Source organism: Panicum virgatum, chromosome 8K, assembly GCF_016808335.1.
Source record: "Panicum virgatum strain AP13 chromosome 8K, P.virgatum_v5, whole genome shotgun sequence".
Taxonomy (NCBI): Eukaryota; Viridiplantae; Streptophyta; class Magnoliopsida; order Poales; family Poaceae; genus Panicum; species Panicum virgatum.
In genome coordinates this window covers 32550948-32575114 of record NC_053143.1, presented here as the reverse complement: position 1 = coordinate 32575114, position 24167 = coordinate 32550948, and the positions used below count along the sequence as shown (strand labels likewise).

The 24167-nt window shown below is 44.9% G+C and overlaps 1 non-coding gene across 1 annotated transcript; it reads left to right on the top strand.

Moving 5' to 3' along the window:
* The first annotated feature begins 23723 nt into the window (after nt 1–23723).
* LOC120646530 lies at nt 23724–23830 on the top strand. Its single transcript, XR_005664435.1, has one exon. It is a non-coding gene; the product is annotated as a small nucleolar RNA R71 (small nucleolar RNA).
* The last annotated feature ends 337 nt before the right edge of the window (nt 23831–24167 follow it).

The following is a 24167-nucleotide window of genomic DNA, read 5'->3' as shown; positions in this document are numbered from 1 at the left end:
AATCCTAGGCAACAGCTTCTCGACAAATCAGATGCATTCACGAGAATCCACGGGCCCACCAGAGCATCCAACCGCCTTAAGACAAGCCATGCCACACATATATGACATGGGGGCACACCTAGTAGTGTCCTGACCAAAAATTGGGCCAATCGGCCAGTTTTTTCGGTCGGTTTGCCTGGTGCCCATCTTCCATGTGTCATGCCCTCATTTGATGCCAAGGTCGGTTCCAGGAGGCTCCAGGCTCAACTCACAACAGAAGAACCCATGGCACCCTTCTATAAATAGTAGAGGAGGGATTAAAATGGAGACATCACTCACCACCAAGTGAAGAGCTTCTCTAGCTTTGTAGGAGAGAGGGTAGAGGTACTAAGGAGGGGCGCCGGTTGTCGGTGCTCTTCTCCAATTTGTATCTCTACAAGAGAGTGAGGAGGAGTCAGGGGAAGTGTCGGGCTTGTCGGCACTCTTCTCCGCTTGTTCCTCGACGGATGCTTATTTGGTTGTAAGTGTTCGAGACTTTCTTATTTAGAATTAGAGTTTAGTTGCAAGTTATTTCTTCTACCTTTTATTGAATTGAGTGTATGCTTAGAGTAGCATTTGATCCAAGCTTAAGACTCAGGATAGAGAAGGATAATCTTGGCCAGAGTTAGGATTAGTACGGAATAGCGTAGATATGGTGTCTAGGCTTGACCTTACCACTTAGTTGTTTTATATGCCCACGGATTGAGAGGTAGCCAGTATGTGGTGACAGCCCTGTTCAATCCCTAGTAACCCTCCACGTTCGGTTATAGAACAGAGCATTGATTGCCAGAACAACTAGCTTGTTTAAGCCAGGGGAAACCAGTAGCCCGAAAGTTTAAGGCTAAGTTATCTCTTCCTCTAAGCATAGATTCTAGATCTTAGGAAGTCCTCTCTATCCTATCCCTCCTACACGAGTGTGTGTGTTCTTGGATGAGCCTGACCCCGTAGATAGTGTACTCATGTTAGTGGATACGATACCCTGGAATATTCCTAGGTGAAAGCTACAGCAGTATCCTGCGCTTGCGGATTTTATTCATGATGTTTGTTGGTGCTCCTTAAGTATCCATTTTATCCCCTGTTTAACTTTGATAATGGCATTAATTTAATATCAAAATCACTAACCATCCTAACCTCGGCCCGATTATTGGTCGTTTTCGCATTTGCACATATATTTTGAAGGTATTTCGTTTTTGCAGGTTTTTGACCAATTTTGGAGCATGAAATGACGAGGCCCATGATCATGCAATAACATGAAGAAAGACAAAGGCCAAAGCCCAAACAAAGGACCAAAGGCCATGATGACTAGAAGCCCGTTCATGCACATCCACCCTCCAATGAAGCCCAAAGGACAAAGCCCACAAGATGAGATCGAGATACTTCGGGGCTAAGCAAAGCAAATAGAGATTTAAGGAAGGATTCTCCATCCTATCCTTTCCCTCGAAGAAATATCGAAGATAACGACGTCCAACGGGGTGCAATCGTGAAAGGTATAAACTCCAGAAGACTTGGGGAGAAAGGAGGACGCGAGGCGGCAAGAAAATGGGCCAGGCCGGCCGGCCAGGGCCCATTGAGCCGGCAGGTCCAGGCCCTTTTTAGGGAGTCTCGGCCTCCCCTTCGACCTAGGGTTTTCTGAGGCTATTTAAAGACCCCTCCCCCAGGCTCACGCAGAAGATCATTCAGGAGACGACGCCAAGGAGCAGAGAAGATAGAGGGACACCTCTCGGAGAGCCGAGGGATCATGCTAGTTGTCTAGGGGCTTCCCTAGCCTGATGTGGGAACCTTACAAGGAAGACCACGTCGGAGTTCTGGAGCTAGGATCATCAAGATCAAGGTAGGGCCCCGGTTGTGATCTTGTGATGTACAATCATTCATGGTGAAGTTACTTGTGATTCCGAATTTTTAGCGACCATGTTCTCTCTTTCGATTTCGTTCTTTTCTTTGGGTTTGCTTCATCCTAGATCTATTATTGAGATAGATTGCTTAGCATGATCTTGTAGTCATGGTGGCTAGAGGTTCATGGCGGAACTACCAAAGGGGGTTCGACTTGCTTCAGGGTGCTTTCGTCCAAAGGGGGGCAGTCGTGACAGGGCGTTACTTTAGTAGATGGGGTATCGAAGAATCGGATTGGAGATTTTGGGTTTAAAGATGCTTTTTATTGAGATTCACATCTGTCTTGCTTCACTACATCTAGGCTTGAACTACAACATATGCATGATCTAGGTGATCTAGATTGGTTATCTCTAACTTTCTCTTGCTACCTTCGGTGTTTGCTGTTTTTAGTTGATTAGATTCGTTTTACACCATCTCAACACAAAGGATTCTCTATGTTAGTAGATTGTTTCTTGTATCTTTGGTTCTGTGGATTGATAAACCTTGGGGGAATACTCTAAGGGAAAAGCTACACGATCCCGTGCGCTTGCGGTATATAAATTGGGGCGCTAAGGAGCGCCAACAAGCTTTTCTAGCGCCGTTGCTGGGGAACCATCGATTTAAGATCCAATCTTACTTGCATTCGTAAATATTTCTTTTTCTTGATTTTTCTTTTTGACCTTTTTAGATCCCTTTTTTTTTGTGCTAACTAAAAAAACAGATCTATTCCACGAAAATCAATCTAATCTAGAGTTTGCTTTATTTTTCTTTTATGTTTTAGATTTTGTATATTCATCTTTTAGATCTCGTATATATTTTTCTTTTCACTAACCCCTAACAGGAGATGGACGGGAGCCTCTCCAACAAACCCGAAAATTTTGTGGATGATCCAGAAAAAATTTACAGGCAAAGGAGACGAGAAGCACGATCAAGGAAGCTGGAACTAGTAGATCCAAAAGAAGTCGCCGGTTCATCGTCCTCACCACAAGCGACTCCACCAACAAGTCCAAAGGAGGTGCCACTTCACCGAGGGATGGCTCTACCAGAGCAGGAGCGTACGATCGGAGAGCTATACACTCCAGACATTCGGGACTTGCCGATCCAAAATCTCGACAACATCGGAGTTCCATTCGAGATCAAGACTTCAATCATAAGGATGGTGCAAAGCTCTCCCTTCACTGGAAAAGAAGATGCTAATCTGCATCTTCAAGCGTTCCTCCAACTATGCCGCACCTTCGACATGCAAGGGATGACTCAAGATCAAATGAGAGCGAGGCTCTTTCCGTTCTCTCTACTTGGGAGAGCGCTACAATGGTTTCATTCTCTACCGGCACACACGGTGCAAAATTGGGAGTCCTTGATGAAGGAGTTCATGACGGAGTTCTACTCGCCGGGCAAGACCCAAATTTTGCGCAACAAGATTGCTACATTCACGCAAGCCCCGACGGAGACTATTGCGGAAGCCTATGAGTGCTTCAACGACTACATCCGTGTTGTACCTCATCACAAGTTCTCAAGGGAAGATGTGGTCCAGAAGTTCTATCAAGGCCTCACTACTGCATCAAGGGGCATTATTGACTCATCGGCAGGAGGATCGATCATTGAACTCATGCCGACTCAAGTTTTCAAGCTATTCAAGAAGGTGGCGGATAATGACGCATGGGCATCATCGGGGCGCCTACAACCACTCCAAGCCGTGGGCGCCGCGAAGAGTGTATTGCAAGTGGAACGTGAAGAAGTGCTAGAAGGGAAGATCGACTCGCTCATGAGAAGGTTGGAGAAGATGGAAGTGGAAAAGAGAGAAGCCCAAGCTATTGATTTGAAGGCAGCCGAAGCAAGGTCTACATGTGAAGAATGTGGAGAGTACGGCCATGTCCAAAAGAATTGCCCAGAGGAAGCCAAGATGCTCAACTACATGAAGAAGGGAGAATGGATCCCGCAACCCAACTTCCGCTACGGGTAAGGTAGACCTCAATTTAATGCAAGCTCTTCCATTCAAAACTCGATGCCTCTTCGTATACAATTGAAGGAGTTCATGGAGGAGCAAGGCAAGATCAACAAGGACACCGTCACCAAGTTCAAGGCTATGGACAAGATCTTGGAGAACATTGATGGCAAGGTGACGGAGGTCGGGAGCTCTAACCTTCAAGTACTCAACATGATGAACATGCTAGAAACGCAAGTAGCCCAGCTCGCCGGATGCTTATCTAGCAACGAAGGAAAATTGCCTGGGCAACCTCAAGGTCCGTAGATGGCAAAGGCAATTCAAACTCATTCGGGAAAGGAGACCGAAGAACCTGAACATGCGGCGGGAGCAAGGAAGCCTAAGCCAAGAGTTGAAGTGGAGACCATCATCAAGGAGAAGGCGCCTACTCCTACGCTAGAGATAGCCACCGAAGAGCCGGAGTTTGAAATAGATGATATAGGCACCAAGATTCTACCGCCAAGGCCACGATACCGCAAAGGTAAACATGAAGATGAGCAATTGAACAAATTTGTTGATATGGTACGCAGGTTGAGCATCAACATGCCGCTCTTGGACGCTCTACAAGTTCCAACATATTCTCGCTACTTCAAAGACATCATGGGAAACAAGCGCGAGATACTGCCAAGCACCATCAAGCTAACCGAGGAGTGTAGCGCGGCAATCGCTAATGAAGCTCCTGAGAAGAAGAGGGACCCCGGATGTCCTACCATCCCGTGTTCCATTGGATCTCTTATGTTCGAAAGAGCACTTTGTGATCTCGGCGCAAGTTTGAGCGTCATGCCAAAGAACGTGTTCGAGAAGCTAAGCTTACCGGAGCCGGAACCCACCGCCATGTTGTAACGAACATGGCACCATTTATGCCATTTCGAGTGATTTTGGTGATCGAATGACAACACAACACTTGGACTAACATGATTGTTAAGATGACAATTCTCAGGCATTTAGGTTCAAGTGATGACAAAGAGAAAGAGAAGATAGGCATAGCAAGGCCCGAAGGGGGTCGAGGGGGAGCCGCCCCTCGCGGGTCTCAGGGCAGCGCCCTGAAAGCTCTTCAGTCGGAAGCACCGGAAGAACCGACACATAAAGCATCGGTGCATCCGATGGTTGTCGGAAGAACCGACGCCATGATAGAAGGGAATTGAAGCCAAGTCAGATTATGGGCACCGGATGAACCGACAGGTCAAAAAGGGGCATCAGTGCATTGGGCGTCCTATGTTCCAGAGACGATGTCAAGAGCCCAGGAGAAGTTTCTTCAGCACCGGTTGAACCGACGGTGCATCGGAGTATTGCATCGGTGCAATGACGTCAGTGCTCAGGAGAAGATTCTTAAGCACCGGATGAACCGGTGATGCATCGGTACAAAGCATCGGTTCAACCGGTGGTCACTGCGTCAGCTGTCAGGAGTTCAACGGCTACTTCAGTTTATGAGTGACCGGAAGAACCGACGGTACCCTTGCCAGAGGCATCGGTTCTTCCGGTGGTACGCAGATTTTCAGCTGACCGTTGGAGCAACGGCTACAAGACTTGGTGGCCTATATATATGCCTCACCCCGGCCATTTGAAGAGTGCTGGAGACCATACAAGCATACTAGAGTAAAATATCATCTCCAACCACCATAGAGCTTCATTGTACATCATATAGGCTTAAGCACACTTGTGAGAGCGCTTAGTGCTTGTAATAGGGATTAGTTCTTGCGAGAGCTCCCTTGAGAGAAGCCTTGCTGCGGCAAGCAACTTGTGATCCGTCGTGTGACCCTCCGTCTTGGTGTGGAGTGGCAACGACACTTTGTGCGGGGGAAGAGGAGGCCCCCTCCTTGGTGGAAAAGCTCCGTAGTGGATTACGGCCGGGTGACCGAGAGAGACGGTGGCGGTGCACGAGACTCGGTGTCTTAGGGGCACTTGCCTTTGCTTGCTGGCATCGCCTTGGTGGTGTAGTGCAAGACGGTGATCGGAAGAGCCTCGGTGTCCCGTGGACGTAGGCGTTTGTGCCGAACCACATTACATGACCGTGTCTACTCGGGAGTTTGCATCCCTCTTGCACTTACCTCTTTACTTACCGTATTACGTTTCCGCATTTACTCTTCTTGCGTGCCTAAACTTTCCTAGTTAGTTTGATTAGGATTGGCTATAGGTTGCAAGTTTTTGGGGTAAGTAGAGAGTAGCATAGATAAACCTTAGTCATAACTAGCATGTGTAGGACATGTTAGGTTTATCTTATGCAAGTAGTTTGAGCCCTAGGTTAAAAAGCGATTAGCGACCCTATTCACCCCCTCCCCCTCTAGGGTCGGACACCCTGGTGATCCTTACACATGTGCCTAGAGTTAGCGGACAAATTCGTTCGCTATCCTTTGGGAATCGCCGAAGATGTGCCTATGAAGATTGGAGAATACTTAGTCCCCGTTGACTTTGTGATTCTCGATATGGGAGAAGGGAGCAAGGCGCCTCTCATACTTGGGAGGCCTTTCCTCAAGACCGCAAGGGTGAACATCAACGTTGGCACAGGGGAGATCAAGTTCGACATCAATGGCACCACAAGCGAGTTCAAGTTTCGTCCACGCCTCGAGGTATGCAATATGATCAATGTCAAATATGTTCCGCCTCACCGCCGTGTCACAGAGGATAAGCTGAAGAAAGAAGAGGAGCCGAATAAGAAGGAAGCGAAGAAGGAGAAAGAAGTCGTCGCGTCCATCGCGACAAAGAAGATCTCTACACCTGTCAAGATAAAAGCTAGAAGGACGCCTGTGAAGACCAAAAAGATGACTAACCTGGAAGACAAACCCGCACCAAGGATTGTGTGGAAGTGGGTACCCAAGACTACAGCGCCACCACCGAGCGTTGGTCCGAAGTGAAGAAGAAAGTCTAGCTATAGACTTTAAACGAAGCGCTTTGCGGAAGGCAACCCGTTCGTCGAGTCAAGAATAAAGCTGTCGGGAGTTCAACCCGTTCGTCGAGTCAAGAATAAAGCTGCCGGGAGTTCAACCTGTTCGTCGAGTCAAGAATAAGCTGCTGGGAGGACAACCCGCGAGAGATTTGGGTAAGTGAGTCAAGAATTTTGCTACGCAAGAACATGATAAACTTTTGAACAATTGGTCATTCGGTCGAACAATTCGATTTGGATTTTATTCGCTCGGTCATTTCGATGTTGTTTCTTATTTTAAACCAATGACATGAGCCATCCTATGATTTATTTGCCTCTTCTTGAGAAAGCCACATCCAAAATTCCATACCTATTTTTGGCAATCGTCCTCTCCATGACGGCCGGACCAAGTTGAGATAAAAGACAAGAGTAGAGCCGCGCTATGTTTATATTATTTAAATTCTTGATGCGTAGGTTCACTCAAACATAGAGAGAATTTTCAATTTCATAGGACTAGAATTTTCCTAACTTTAATTGTTCCCTTTTTCAAAAATTTCTCTCTCATTTTGGCAAAAATTAGAACCTAAACCCAAGACCCACGGTTGAATTCGAGATTGTTCGCTATCAATTCATGAAAGTGAACGGTTCCGGTGCAACCAAAATTAATGTAGTTAGAAAATATTTTTCAACTTACAAATGTAAAGATGTTTTGATTCCCCTCTGATTATTCATTTATGCTCATTGCATGCTTTGAGTTAATTCTGAAATTTCGAAGTTAGAGGAGGATTCAACATCTAAGCATGATTTGGAGAGGGTTTATGTGCTTGATTAACATCTATTGATCAAAGTGAGTTCACGGGAAGGAATTGTGCTCTCTACCTACCACCACATGCAAATGATCCAAAGAAGGGAGCAGCCATGCATGGGAAGGACATGAAATTTTCAGCAAAGATGGCACCATGTGATGAATGATGAAGTATGGGACAAAGTGAATGACACAAAGTGAAGAAATAATGTTGCAAGTGGACAACAAGGACAAGGAAGGAGTGGTGCACGGGTTTTGGATGGTGCAACGCATAAAAGATGTACTGGACAGAGGCAAGAAATTGTGCCAGAAAGTCACCAGAGAAAGATGAAGTGGAGGAGGGCCAGGAACACCCTAGGCTGGCCGGCCCCTGGCCCTAGGCCGACCGGCCTGGCCTCTTTTTAAGTCCCCTAGTGCTCCCCTTTCACAGGTATGCTCCTCACTCAATTCCTTGTTCGTGTTCTTCAAGTTCTTCACCCAGAAACATAAGATAGAGCTCTGAAAAATTCGTCCACCAAAATCAACTCCAAAAATCTCAGAAAATTCACCACAAATCCTAGTCTGCTCCACTCTTCGATATATTGCTCTCCCACCGGCAAGAAACCCCCGGTGTGTTTATTTTTGAGTGTGTGCAGCAAAGAGTCACCATGAGTGGCTTCATGAAGTTCGTCACCAGGAGGAGAAGGACACGTTCATCAACACCCGACGCATCGGCAAGTTCTTCGCGGAGGCACTCGGTCTCCGGGTCTCCGCGGAGCATGGAGGAAGACAATCCCACACCGAGGAGCGACATGTTGCTCCTTGGTGGGATGAGAGACCCAAGAAGCTCCTCCATGAGATTCACCGAAGGGATGCCACCACCGCCTCCACGGCGTTCGACAAGGTCATCCGCACCACCACCATACAAGCCCAAGCATTCCGAATATGGGTTTACCATCTTATCAATGGAAGAAGAAGAAAGGCTCAAGTTCATGAAGGGAAGGCTGCGAGCAAACTATGATTTTGATGATGAATTATTGGAGAAGTTGGGATTCCATCATGATATCTACAAGCTCATGGAGAACATCGGTTGGAAGTTATTTTCCGACGGTGTTACGGTAGACATGCAAGAAGAAGTGGCTTTGGAGATGTTCATGATACTAGAGAAAATAACAGAGGTGGTGGATGATGAAGAAGTGCCATGTCTGAAATTTCGGCTCAAGAATGAAGAAAAAGTCATCACCTATGGAGAAATAGGGAGTTTGCTTGGGTTCAAAAGCAATGCAAATGTAATGGTGGAAGTCGAAGATGGAGAGCTCGATGAGTTTTGGACGAAGATAGCAAAAGATGTCAATCGTCAAAGGAAGAATATAAGTAATGTGATCCTCCAAATATTCCACTCTTGGGTGAGCAAAAGAATTCTCGGGAGGATGAGAGAATCAAAGGTAACCGACCAAGAACTGAATTGGATGTATGCAGCATTGGTGAAGAAGCAAGAGATTGATCCCACCTACATCATGGTTGAAAGATGGATTTGTGAAGCATCATCCGGCACGGGAGAAGTTGGTTTGGGGTGTTATCTTACACTAATAGCCCGAGCCATGAATCCGGGGTTAGCGGTGATCCAAAAATATTATGTCCCGGGAAGAGATATAGGGATTGAACATTTGAGGCAAGGCCATTATATCGGAGGGGATGAAAAGAAGGGATTCACTATTTCCGAGATGGATATTTCCCTCCCCGATCAAAGGCTTAAATTATTTGCAAGAGGAAGGACCGATTGGCAAGTTGAAAACATTGGAGCAAAGGTGAAGAAAATAAAAAGAGGAATGTTGATTGAAGGAACATTGGCGTCGGCACAACAAGAAAATTTAGAAGTAAAGCTTCCACCACCAAGTTCCGCTTATTGGAGGAATGAATTTCAAGGTGCATCAAGTGGACAAGGACACCCGCAAGGATGGACGAGTCAATGGGAAGGAAACCAAGATCAAGCATAGGGGTATGGTGTGGCGGCGCCCCCACCATTTAGCAACTATGGCTACCCACCCCCATCATACCAAGGAGAGATGCCGGCCCCATCATTTGGAGCACAATTTTTTGACCTCCCTCAACTGGAACAAGGAATGAGAATCATGGGTGCCTATGCAAGAAGAAACATGGAAGACATAGATGCCATCCGGAGGCACACAAGCCAACTAGAAGATGGAACCGCGGGAATTACATATCAAATGGGACTTCTAGGCCTAGCGCCACTGCAACAATTTGATGGAGGAGCATTTCAACAATATTATGACGAAGGATACAACGCAAGAGGCAATCAAGGAGAGTGATCGACGACAAGAGCATGAATAAAATGCGTGCACATGTGGTTTGGATTTTTCTATTTCTTTTCATTTATTTTCAGCATGTCTGCAAGCTTGTGTGTGCGTAGCAATTTTCTGTTTTATTTTTTTCAGCATGTCTGCAATTTGCTTTCTTTTGCTTTCATCACCATGATAAATAAATACATCACCCACACTTTAATGTTATGGTTAGTAATGATGATAGAAAGTTTGTGCCATGTTAAAATATGATGATCGTTGCCTGCCTTGTCTACTTTCTTGTGCTTGGTTTATGCATGTTTAAACTAATGCTCTCCCTAACATGATCTGAAAAATTAATTAAATGCCGGCTAATTCAATTGTGGAGGTTATGATAAATTAAGACCCACATCTTTCTATTCTTGCTCTCTTACTTAAGCTTGTCAAGGAAAATTTAATTCGGATTTAATTTTGAGCTAACCTTGTCAATGATACCTTTTGCAATTGCTCTACCCTTCTAAAAGCCTAAATGTTATATCAGGACAAACCATAGAGCAAGATTTATTTTCAGGTGAATTAATTCAAGAATTATCTTCTTTGGTACGTGACTAAGAAGCTGACCATTCCGTATTTTTGTGTACCTCTCTTTTGCTAACCATTCTATCCATGCATTGTGAGTTTCTACACCGGGAACATCGCAAACCTCGCTGGATATCCACCCTTATCCAAAAACATCTCTTTGTGAAACACCTCCTTGACCACAACCTATATATTGAGTATATATTATTATTTCGATGGCAAAACAATGGAATCAAGGGCAAAATTCAGTAAAACATAAGCTTGGGAAGCATCAAAGAGTTCGCAGCAGAAAAATCTGAAGAAGTGGCGGCCTACAGGCAGTAGGCCGGCCGGCTAGCCTGGGCCTTTTCCTCCTCTGTTAGCTTCAATCTTTTACGAGGAGATGCCCCATTGAATTCCAAAGTTGAGTCCAGAGAATTGATATGAGTTTTGTGCACTCACTCCATCAGATTATCATCACTTCATTGCTTGAGGACAAGCAAACGTTCAAGCATGGGGGGAGGTGGAGTAAGTGCATTGTGTTGCCAACGGTTCTGAGGAGCAAAAAGAAAGAAAATAAAATAAAAAAAAGAAAAAAGAAAAGAAAAAAAATGATGATGAAAAGCTCCTCGGTTTCGTTTGCTTCATTAAACTCCAAGTACTTTGAAGATTATTCTATACTCAATTATTCCAACCATGTGCAATCCGATAACAAGGACTTCAGTTGTGCCTTGGGATCAACCGTTGCCATTTGCACATGTCCACCATCTAAAGTGTGTGTTCCATTCTCTCCCTCTCCACAAAGAAATTATTTTCCAATGGTCTTTTTGACGAGTCTCGGTAAATCCATAAGAAGTATTTCTTGTTTTGATAATATCTTGATTATAATATCTTTTGTTAGGACTAACCTTTCCAGAGCTCTAGATAAAGCCTCACACATATATATGAGAGAAAGATAGGAGAAAGTTCTAGCAAGTTTGAGAGACAAGATGAGCTGAGAGTTTCCATGAGCAAATTGCAATGAGGTTTAAATTATTGATCTTGGTTTAGCATTATTTATGGAACTTACTTTCTTAATTCTGAGACTTGTTTAATTTTGAGAGCAAGTGTTTAATAATTGTGGTGAAGCATTTAACTTGTATGTACCTTCCACATAGAAAAAGCTGGTTACAACTTGAACTATTAACTGCAAAATATTTTTGGGAGCATTGTGTTTTCTCGTGTATGATCAAGTGCAGGGATTGGACACCGAAAGGCAATACTGATTTTTATCAAAGACTTACACGAGGACGAGCAAGGTTTAAGCATGGGGGGAATGTTGGCGCTCCTTAAGTATCCATTTTATCCCCTGTTTAACTTTCATAATGGCATGAATTTAATATCAAAATCACTAACCATCCTAACCTCGGCCCGATTATTGGTCCTTTTCGCATTTGCACAAATATTTTGGAGGTACTTCATTTTTGCAGTTTTTTGACCAATTTTGGGGCATGAAATGACGAGGCCCATGATCACGCAATAACACGAAGAAAGACAAAGGCCAAAGCCCAAACAAAGGACCAAAGGCCATGACGACTAGAAGCCCGTTCATGCACATCCACCCTCCAATGAAGCTCAAAGGACAAAGACCACAAGATGAGATCGAGATACTTCGGGGCTAAGCAAAGCAAATAGAGATTTAAGGAAGGATTCTCCATCCTATCCTTTCCCTCGAAGAAATATCGAAGATAACGACGTCCAACGGGGTGCAATCGTGAAAGGTATAAACTCCAGAAGACTTGGGGAGAAAGGAGGACGCGAGGCGGCGAGAAAATGGGCCAGGCCGGCCGGCCTGGGCCCATTGAGCCGGCCGGCCCAGGCCCTTTTCAGGCAGTCTCGGCCTTCCCTTCGACCTAGGGTTTCCTGAGGCTATTTAAAGACCCCTCCCCTAGGCTCACGCAGAAGATCATTCGGGAGACGACGCCAAGGAGCAGAGAAGATAGAGTGACACCTCTCGGAGAGCCGAGGGTCGTGCTAGTTGTCTAGGGGCTTCCCTTGCCGACGTGGGAACCTTGCAAGGAAGACCACGTCGGAGTTCTGGAGCTAGGATCATTAAGATCAAGGTAGGGCCCCGGTTGTGATGTTGTGATGTACAATCATTCATGGTGAAGTTACTTGTGATTCCGAATTTTTAGCGACCATGTTCTCTCTTTCGATTTCGTTCTTTTCTTTGGGTTGGCTTCATCCTAGATCTATTATCGAGATAGATCACTTAGCATGATCTTGTAGTCATGGTGGCTAGAGGTTCATGGCGGAACTACCAAAGGGGGTTCGACTTGCTTCAGGGTGCTTTCGTCCAAAGGGGGGCGTCGTGACAGGGTGTTGCTTTAGTAGATGGGGTATCGAAGGATCGGATTAGAGATTTTGGGTTTAAAGATGCTTTTTATTGAGATTCACATCTGTCTTGCTTCACTACATCTGGCTTGAACTACAACATATGCATGATATAGGTGATCTAGATTGGTTATCTCTATCTTTCTCTTGCTACCTTCGGTGTTTGCTATTTTTAGTTGATTAGATTCGTTTTACACCATCTCAACACAAAGGATTCTCTATGTTAGTAGATTGTTTCTTGTATCTTTGGTTCTGTGGATTGATAAACCTTGGGGGAATACTCTAAGGGAAAAGCTACACGATCCCGTGCGCTTGTGGTATATAAATTGGGGCGCTAAGGAGCGTCAACAACGTTACAAAGTACCAACAGCTGTGTGTTTTTGTCTTATTCCTTTCTTGCTCATCTGAAATCGGTAAACTCAAAATAACTGTGGAACTAGATTAGTGATACAAAATTTGCGAGCAAGGCGTGCGGTTTTTCTTAATTATTGAGGGTAGCTGACGGTTAAATTTCGCACTTAAGGGCCGTCAACAACTCCCCCAAGCTAGCCCTTTGCTCATCCCGAGCAAAGTTTTAGACTTAGGTTGTTGATCAGGAGTTACTACAATGTCGCATTCCTGACTTATGCACAAGGCACAACCAAGTGTTCTTACCTTGATTTTGAATAAGTTGGCCTTGTTCGCACCTTTTACCTTACTCCCGTGGGGCTTATAGCATCATCCTCATCTTTGGCGGTTGAGGGTCAGAATGGCTTGGTAGAGCACCATTTACTTACTCCTTAGGTCAACCATCAATCCAGAGGGTTTTTGTAAAGTTTTTCAAAAGAAATTTGTAAGTTCATCGGCTGATCTCTCGGATGTTGACGCTCACTAACGACTATTTCTGAGCGTAAATTTGGTCACAATAAATGGATGAACTTGCATTTCTAACACTCATGTCACTAATAAATCACCGAATTCCACATCTCCCTCTAGATTTCTATGAGTGCAGGTTTTAGCTAAAAATGAAGGGCAATCATACCCTTTTGATCAAAGGAGCAAGACGCCGTCCAATCAAACCCTGCCACACGAGCATCACATGGATTGGAGGGCCCACCAGAGAAGCAAACCGACTTAAAATAAGTCATGTCAGCATCCAAAGATGAGAGGGTACACTGGTCAGCCTCTGCACCAAAGGAGAGGGCCAGTGGGGCCGGCCCATGGTCGGCCGACGGCCCATGGGCCCCACCGACTTACCTCCTCGACGTGGTAGCTCTCCATTGGTCCTCCATGTCAGTTCAAGTCGGCACATGCTCAATTCCCGGCCGAGGAGAGGGCCTCTATATATATGAGGGGAGGGGCTCCATTTCAAGCAACACTCAACATCTTCAAGCTACAAAAGAAACACTCTCAAGATGTAGTTTTTACCTTCTCTTGTAGAGGTCTTAGGACTAGTGGAGTTCAGGTATGAGCCATAGCTCGAGGTCTTAGAGTCTTCGTGAAGAGTCTAGTATGTCTTTTACCTTCTCTTTATGTAATGTTCTGAGTCTATACTAGAGTTTATTTATCTATCCAGTACTTTGGTTCGTATGCCTTTGCTTGTGTGTATGATCCTTCTCTTGAGCCATGCTTGTTTTATTTGATTCATACGCTAGTCTAGTTCTTGTTTCATGGCTTTGCTTTATCTTCCTGAATTGGGCGCTCTAGAACCAAGGCCTCAGATAGACATGGGCGTCCGTGTGCAAGGCTGGAGTGGTGCTCGTTAGCGTAGGCATGGTGCCTAGGTTAATGAACATGTTTGAATGCGACTCTATCCCACGGACTGAGAGGTAGCTGGCAGGTAGTGACAGCCCTATCCAAGCCCTAGTAATCCTCCACATTCGGATAGAGTGGTAGGAGGTACGTAAAGCCGGCTGGTTGTTCAGGCTTGTCCTATTCAGCTGGTTGCGGTCTCCCTAGCCCATGTTCGTAGGCTTTTCTATGTGTATGCACGAATCAACTCAACGTGCTCATGAGTGTTCATGATAGGTCATGGCTCTAGTTACCCTTGATATAGCTCTTGCTTCTCCACTGTTCTAAGGTAGATTTATCTGGTTATGCTTGACCCCTTTTATCATGAACAATATACCCTTGCTCGAACCATGAACATTAATCCATAAGGTTCTCCTCAACTTAATAAACTCTTTATACCACCGCCTTCCCTGCGGAAATATAAATGACACCCTGGGTTACTCTCGGGTAAAATACTACGGTGGTACTAAGTGCGCTTGCGGATTTATTCGTGGCTTATGAAATACCTGCCACCCCATTGACGTCTGCGGGCGTTATCATTCGGAACTACCCGGTTCCTGTGATGACGTTGCTAGGCGTCAATAGGCATTTTTGGCGTCGTTGCTGGGGAAGGCACAAGTTAAAGAATTTATTTAAGTTTGGAAAAATCTCTATGGTTAGTGGTCATGGTCTGGTAGGACAACCATGATGTCTTCTCTTTGTGTGAAGACAGGGGTAGTATACGATTAATCTCAATTCGCCAATGAATTTCACGACGAATCTGAGTCGACTTCAAGACGAGCGTGACTTGGCACTCTCAACTTTGAGAAGTCAACAATCCAGCAATTGAATTGATCATGATTGCATCAGACCTTGGAAAAGGCTCAAGTTTTTCCGTTCGAATGAGGTGCTCTATTGTCGTTGCCTGATCACCAACAACAAAGAACACTGCATTGATCGGACAAGTAGCCACACTACGATTCACCTCACAGGGGGGCAGTACCACATGATGATGAGTATCATGAGAAGTTCCACACGATCAAAGGGGACCAAAAGATATTCCCGATGCATCCCAGACACCACATCGAGGTACGAATTCTTCCGACAACTTTCATGATGTGGTGTTTCACTTTGGAAATTCTTGTCAAGCTTGACCCAAGTTGACAAGAATTAAAATGTCTCGTTCAAAAGACTCTAAATTTTGAACCCTTGCCGACAGGTAAATCGGTAGTTATCCCATATTTAATTTCGACCATTGCATGTTTGAATTCCTTCCATTTTCATTTGATTCTTGCATGAGCATTTGCATCTTTTGATTTCCCACCTTTTGCAATTGCATCCTTCATGAATCTTGGATTTAAACAAGTGCCCTAGGGGCAATTTTGGAAAAAAATGGCTGCCACAAATGTTTGGAACCTAGTGCATGCATGAACTTGGATGATTTTCATGTCCAAATTCATTTGGGGCCACTCCTAGGCTTGCACCGGCCTACCCCTGCATGCATTCAAGTGCTTTTGGAGTGTGTTGCAGTCATTGAGCAGGTCTGAAAAAATTTGATGGCAATCGGGCACAGCACATGGCCGGCCGACCACCTTGGTCGGTCAACCAAGGGGTGACTCCCCTCTATGAAAGCTAGTGCACAGGGCTCATGTGCATCCCCCTAGCCCAAAATACACCAGTCTTGCTTCGTGTTCTTCCTCCCTCTGCTCTCTTTGCTCTTGTTCTTGATCCTAGTTCATAAGAAAAAGAATGTGTTTTTTTTTGTTTTGCATTTCCATTCGCATTTCATTTGCACTTTGTGTTTCCCTTCCTTTCTCTGAAAGAATGTGTTTGTGGTGGTACTACTACCCCGCAAGAATGATTTTGTGGTGCGTCATCGCCCACAAGAATGATTTTGTGGAATGTTATCACCCACAAGAATGGTTTTTGTGAGAGGCAACCAAGCCCGTGTTGGTGTTTCTTATGCTCAATAGAATATAGATTCCGCAAGCACACAGAATCACCGCTGTAGCACTTCACCTTGGAGAATTCCAGGGTATCATAATTTTCCTTAGGGAAGCACTATGGCAAAGAGTATCAAAGAATGGAATGACAAACTTTACTAGAGTTATCAGCCAACTAACTTAGTGGGGGCAAGCTGGATATGATAGATAAGATAATGGCCAACAAGGACCGTCTGACTTAGGAGACTCTAATCCTTAGAGCGGTAAGCAGCTCAGAGGACAACGAGCGAGAAAGACTTGTAAAACACTTCTAAACTATCGGGCTAGCCCCTCTAGACTAAACCTTGCTTCTAACTAGTTATCGGGAACCTAGAGCTTACTTTGGCAGCCTCAGGGAAGGACTCAGACTGGGGTGAGAAGGGAGTCCAACGGCAGTCATCACTACTGCTACGAAAGCACCCGAACATGGTGGACTACGAGGGACGGACAGGGCTGTCACCACCTGCCGCCTTACCACAACGGTACCATGGGGTGGAACACACTTTCTAGCTAACACTAAGCTCGAACACCACATCCGTTCTCAGTGTTAGGATTTCTCTTGTTGTAGGCAAGAGAAATCCCCCTCAACCTAGTGACCTAACTTGAGTTCCCTAGTCCTGGCGAGAAAACCAGCAAGGTAAGATCCCGATAAACAACAAAGATACAAAGCCTAAACTAGAGGAACTTACTTCCGCACACAAGCAAGATAACTTGAGAAGATAAATAATGCGAAAAGTAAAGTTGACTCGAAAAGGTAAAGAAGATAACTATACTGATAAATGTCAAAGGAAAAGATACAAGAGCTTATACCGACTTCCGATGATGACTCCGGAATCCCGAGACAAGCTCGACTCGACTCTAACTCCCAACTACCTAACCTACTCTAGAAACTAAAAGTGAGAGAAGAGAGAACTCCTTGGTGTGTGTTGAGAGTGAGGGTGTTGCTCTCTATTTATAGATGATAAAGGTTGGTGTTTGGCCGAGGCTTCGGGTGTACGCAACAGGGTCGGTTGACGTAGCTTCCATGTGAAGATGAGCTCGAGACGCTGCAAAGTGGGGCCAGCTAGCAAAACTTAGGCCGGCTGACCTGTGATTTCCTCTGTTTGGCGCCGACCTACTCGTGGACGCTCCTGATCTCCTCCTGGTGTCGGTGTAGGTTGCGTTGGTTCAACGCTGAAAGTTGCAGGCCGGCCGGCCTCCCCTAGGCTGGCCGGCCTGGAGTTGGCACATCTCGGCCCTCCATTTCACGGGCTTGCTGATCAACATGTATATGAAGTCCATGGTGGTGCTCCGGTCCAAAAGATCTCGGTAAGTGCTTCAAATGGGTCATTTAATCCATGTGCTAGGCCTTTCGGTCATAACTTTTGTATTTTCTTGTATATCCAATTCATAGGGGTCCATTGGAGGGTCCCTAGTGGTCTCGTAGCAAGGCGAGATGTGTTTGGTAGAGGTGCTGGGCCGGCCGGCCTGTAGCCTCTGCACGACACGAGTCCGAAACTTGTAATTTGCATAACAGTTGCATCCAGACTCCGAATTGGGGGGAACCAAATGTCCAATTCGATCATCTCGACGAGCTCTTCAACATGGCAATGTCAAATTTGGCATTTGAAAATGTTTATAATGGTGTCATCTTATATCCATGTTTCACCATCCTTGTAGATGCTCCATTTCGTGTTGTTTCTTGCATATTCTGAGCATACTTCTCCAAAACATCACAAACCACCACAACTTGTGGAATTTGTTAGGATTAGGTAAAATATGTATGGAACATGGTGCAAGGCTCAATTTATTCCCGAGAAATTGACGGTCAAAATGGGAAATAATGGCCGTCAACACCCAGAAATGCTTGTTGGTGTTTCTTATGCTCAATAGAATATAGATTCCGCAACCGCACAAAATCACCGCTGTAGAACCTTACCTTGGAATATTCTAGGGTATCGTAATTTTCCTCAGGGAAGTACTATGGCAAAGAGTATCGAAGAATCAAATGATAAACTTTACTAGAGTTATAAGCCAACTAACTTAGTGTGGGTAAGCTGGATATGATAGATAAGATAAAGGCCAACAAGGACCGTCTGACACAGGAGACTCTAATCCTTAGAGAGGTAAGGAGCTGGGAGGACAACGAGCGAGAAAGACTTCTAAAACACTTCCAAACTATCGGGCTAGCCTCTCTAGACTAAACCTTGCTTCTAACTAGTTATCGAGAACCTAGAGCTTGCTTCGGCGGCCTCAGGGAAGGACTCAGACTGGGGTGAGAAGGGAGTCCAACGACAGTCGTCACTACTGCTATGAAAGCACCCGAACATGGTGGACTACGAGGGACGGACAGAGCTGTCACCACCTGCCGCCTACCACAATGGTACCGTGGGGTGGAACACACTTTCTAGCTAACACTAAGCTCGGACACCACATCCGTTCTCGGTGTTAGGATTTCTCTTGTCTCATGCAAGAGAAATCCCCCTCAACCTAGGGACCTAAATTGAGTTTCCTAGTCCGAGCGAGAAAACCCGCAAGGTAAGATCCCGATAAACAAGAAAGATACAAAGCCTAAACTAGAGGAACTTACTTCCGCACACAAGCAAGATAACTTGAGAAGATAAATAATGCAAAAAGTAAAGCAGACTTGAAAAGATAAAGAAGATAACTATACTGATAAATGTCAAAGGAAAAGATACAAGAGCTTATACCGACTTCCGATGATGACTCCGAAATCCCGAGACAAGCTCGACGCAACTCTAACTCCCAACTACCTAACCTACTCTAGAAACTAAAAGTGAGAGAAGAGAGAACTCCTTGGTGTGTGTTGAGAGTGAGGGTGTTGCTCTCTATTTATAGATGCTAGAGGTCGGTGTTTGGCCGAGGGGTCTGGTGTATGCAAGAGGGTCGGTTGATGTAGCTTCCATGTGAAGATGAGCTCAAGACACTGCAAAGTGGGGCCAGCCGGCCTCCCTTAGGCCAGCCGGCCTGTGACTTTCTTTGTTTGGCACTGACCTTCTCGTGGACGCTCCTGATCTCCTCCTGGTGTCGGTGTAGGTTGTGTTGGTTCAACGCTGAAAGTTGCAGGCCGGCCGGCCTCCCCTAGGCCGATCGGCCTGGAGTTGGCATGTCTCGGCCCTCCATTTCACGGGCTCGCTGATCAACATGTGTATGAAGTCCATGGTGGTGCTCCAGTCCAAAAGATCTCGGTAAGTGCTGCAAATGGGTCTTTTAATCCATGTGCTAGGCCTTTCGGTCATAACTTTTGTATTTGCTTGTATATCCAGTTCATAGGGGTCTATTGGTGGGTCCCTAGTGGTCTTGTAGCAAGGCGAGATGTGTTTGGTAGAGGTGCCGGGCCGGCCGGCCTAAGCCGGGCCGGCTGGCCTGCAGCCTCTGCACGACACGAGTCCAAAACTTGTAATTTGCATAACTTTTGCATCCGGACTCCGAATTGGGTGAACCAAATGTCTAATTCGATCATCTCGATGAGCTCTTCAACATGGCAATGTAAAATTTAGAATTTGACAATGTTTATAATGGTGTCATCTTATATCCATGTTTCACCATCCTTGTAGATGCTCCATTTAGTGCTGTTTCTTGCATATTCTGAGCATACTTCTACAAAGCATCTCAAACCACCACAACTTGTGGAATTTGTTAGGATTAGGTAAAATATATATGGAACATGGTGCAAGGCTCAATATTCTCGAGAAGTTGATGGTCAAAATGGGAAATAATGGCCGTCAACCCTCCCCCCCAAGCTTAAACTTTTGCTCGTCCTTGAGCAAAGCTAGAGCTGAGGCTCGGTGGATCAGGAGTTGCATCAATGCTCATATCTTGCAAAAACCTTATGCACAACATATTACTCTAACCCATATGTACTTTGAATAAGTTTGCTCATAGCTTGATTTCTTGGTAGATGGTGCTTATTGGCATTTCATCCCTCGTCTTGGGCAGTTGAGAGACTGAACAACATTTACCGGAATATTTCCTACTTCCTGTTTAGGTTCCTATCTCGGAGTTTTGCAAGTTTTAAAAAAAATGGTTTAAGATTCCCCAATGGTACTCTCAAGTCGCTCAAGGTGTATGGTCCTCACCATGGTCGGAAATTTTGACCATCTTCTTCCTACTCTAACGCTGATATGTGGAGTTTTGGGTAGGAAGAGTATAGCATACCTTGGTTACTTGTGTTGCCGAGTCGAAGAGTGGTTCGCAAGAGGTTAGTACTCGATCAAATCCCGATCTTATGGAAGGTAAAATGTTCAGGGGAGAGGGAGGAAATGGATTCACGCTTAGAACATCTCTGGTCTTTTTAGTTGAGCTCCTTTTTTGAACTCTCTTGAGTGGAGGTTTGGGTCTTGTCTCGCTTTCTCTTTTTTTTTGCTTCAGTTTTTTTTAAGGAAGATGACCCATACTCCATGAGGATAGAGTTAATGGAAGGGAGCATTGCTTGGATAGACCAATTGAGATGGATAGGCTCACTGTGGAGATTTTGGGTTTTGTTGTGAGGGGAATCGTCTGGCAGTGGTGGATATCAATACCCGGAGTAGGTGATTGACATGCCAGACATTTTGAGGCTAGCAAAACAATGGGTACGCAAAGGAGAAAGATCGGTAGGTGACAAGTACCTTCCTCGAACGGACTCACCATTCGACAAAGCTCAAAATAACTCAAGATAGCTTATATCGGTTCATATGATAAAACATTATGGCTCTGGATAGGACATGTAAACCAAAGGGGAAATCTTTACCAAGTTTCATTTTAAAGAAATTCCGAGAGGTTCCCTACTAGAGAAAACAATTTTATTCCGATTCGGGTCATCTCAAATCTCACAACAACTTAGACTTGGAAATCAAGCTCATGCTCCCACTCAAACTAGAATTTTAGTAATATTTCCAAGAGCCAACATTTCAAGTACTAGGTGAGTAAAAAGCAGTATACGAGGTACTTACAAAGCATGGACAGAGCAATTATTCATCATCTCCATATTAAAAGCTTACATGGATTTCCACACATATGTGTTGGGAGTTTTATTCAAACCATGAAACATTTTTTTTGTTTTACTTTAATTTATTTATTTTATTTTTATTTTTATTTTATTTTTCTTTTTTTTGAATTTTTGAAAGACTCAAACTATATTTTTTTAGCACACGAGATGAAAGGACAGGTGAGATGACTTACCTGGATACATTGGCGTCCCCCCAAGCTTGAATGAAGTTCAGAAGGTCTGCCATCTTGGCCGTTTTTTTTGTATGCAATGTGAAATGAAAAGGATTGCATTTGCGAAAATTTAAACATGCCATGATGTGGAAGGGAAACTATGCAAGAAGATAAACTATCCTATATGCAAATGCAGGAATGGATAACTACCACGTACCTCATGGAAAGGGCTCGAGTTTCTCGTCCTGAGCGAGACTATCCATACCTTGGGTTCGGTCGTTGTCACCTGATGGAGATGTTGGTGGCGATGCTTTCTTCCGCCATAGGCAGAGTTACTTCGATCTCTTTCTTCCCAAATTCCAGAAACTTCTTACGTTGGATATTCCGCTTCGCATTCCGTTGGTTATACACCTTGATCTCCTCTAGAGTTCGAAGATTCACCACGAATTCGATGAGGGTAGAGTTGGATGGGGTATATGGCTTCTCCAGCTCTTTCAAGGATTCCTTCCGGTTGAAACTTTTGATCTACGAGCTTTTTTCATCCTTGGGTCTGAAGCCGAATCTCTCATTCTGCCCATTGATGTTGAGTTGGATTACTCCAACTCTCGCATGAATGTGTGCGGTTGTCATACTCAAGATTGGCCTCCCCAATATGAGAGGGATCTTGGTGTCGACTTCCATATCGAGAATGATGAAATCAACGAGCACAAAGGAATTCCATATTTTCACCGGAATATCCTTGGCGATCCCCACGAGATGATGAACCGATTGGTCTGCTAGCTGCAAACACATGGCAGTAGGGGCAAGCGCATGATGGTTAAGTTTATCATAAGTTACCTTTGGCATGACGCTGATGCTTGCTCGCAGATCGCAAAGAGCGTGCTCAAAGTGTTGAGCTCTGATGGAACATGTGATGGTGGGGCATCTTGGTTTCTTCTTCTTCTCCAGGAGAGGGTTGAGTATAGCTATGCTACACTCTTTTGTAAACTGCACGACCTTGGTGGTCGGCTGGACCCTCTTGTTGCCAAGGATATCCTTGAGATACTTGGCGTACGTGGGAACCTGTTTAGTATCAAGAAGTGGTATGTTGCCATAAAACTTCTTAATTACCTTGACAAACTTGCCGAATTGCTCGTCGGCCACCGGCCTCCTTTTTCGCTCTAGAAACGGTAAGGCGGTTGTATCGTGACAGTCCCGTGAAGTTCTAGGGGGTTCCACGAGGTCTTCCTGGGTAGCAATGGTATTGGATTCTTTGGCCTCCTCCAGCACCCCGTCTTCAGCATCGGTATTCCTAGCAGTTACGGTCTCCCGCCATGTTCCTACATCCTACAGAAGATGTGGTCTCTGTGCGGATTGTCTTGCCCGCACAGCTACCGCATTCACGCTTTCTTTCGGGTTCACTCCCGGTCGCTTGGGAAGCTACCCCATGTTATGGTTATGACAGGATGAGGCCAGCTGAGTTACTTTAGTTTCTATGAATTTATTGAAACTCAGTTGATTTTTAGTAACAGAGTCAAACCCATCTAGTTGCGTAGCCAAAGACTCAAGAATTTTATCATTAGCAAGAAATTTCTCACTAATGTTGTCATTCATTTGTTTTTGGCCATACATGAAGTCTTTAAGCGAGGGCTGAAAACTGTTATTAAAATTGTTACCTTGCTGTTGGCCGAAGGGGAGGTCGGGCTTAGAATTCCAACCTTGCTGAGGATGGCAGTCTGTGTCATCGGGAGTGTCGTCCCCAATGGAGTTCTCGTCCTCTTGATTGAACGGGCAAGATTTGCCCGAGTGTCTAGTATTGCCACATTTCTCACATGTCATCTGAGGCTCAGTCTGGTTAACCTCCTGGTGTAGGGATTCCAGCTTTTTCATGAGAAGATCCATCTTGGCTACCAGCATATCGACACTGTCGATTTCATATGTTCTTTTTGCATGGGCTGGCTGCCTATCTTCCTTCCAACTCTGGTTGGAAGCAACCTTGTCGATGAGCACTCTAGCTCCTGCAACATCGAGGGAGTGGATTGCTCCTCCCGCTGCTGCGTCCATGTGATCTTGCGATCGCTGGTTCAGGCCATGGAAAAAGTTCTGAATGATAAGCCATTCTTCCATGCCGTGGTGTGGGCATGCTGCAATGTATTCCTGGAGACGTTCCCAGGCTTCCGAGACTGTTTCATCTTGGAGTTGTTGAAAACTGGAAATCTTGTTCCGAAGGGCATTGGTTTTACCCACCGGAAATGTGGCACTTCAGGTGTCTACTATAATAGAACATAAAATAATGTGTGCATTTTGTGTGTTTATCCTTGTGTGATAGTTAAAAAATTTCAATGCAACTTAAGGGCATATATGTAATTATACAAAATTATTAGCCCCTGTTTGCAAAAAGTTTTAACATAGGAAGTTTTTTCAAAATTGTGAAGGGCTTTCTTGAAAATGTGCTAGTAATCATTACTTGGTTGCTTTATTGCATTTTAGCCCAAATTTGGTATGAAATTGCTACCAAAAAGGTATTTTCCTTATTTAATTCAAACTCTTTCAAACTTTTGAAAATATT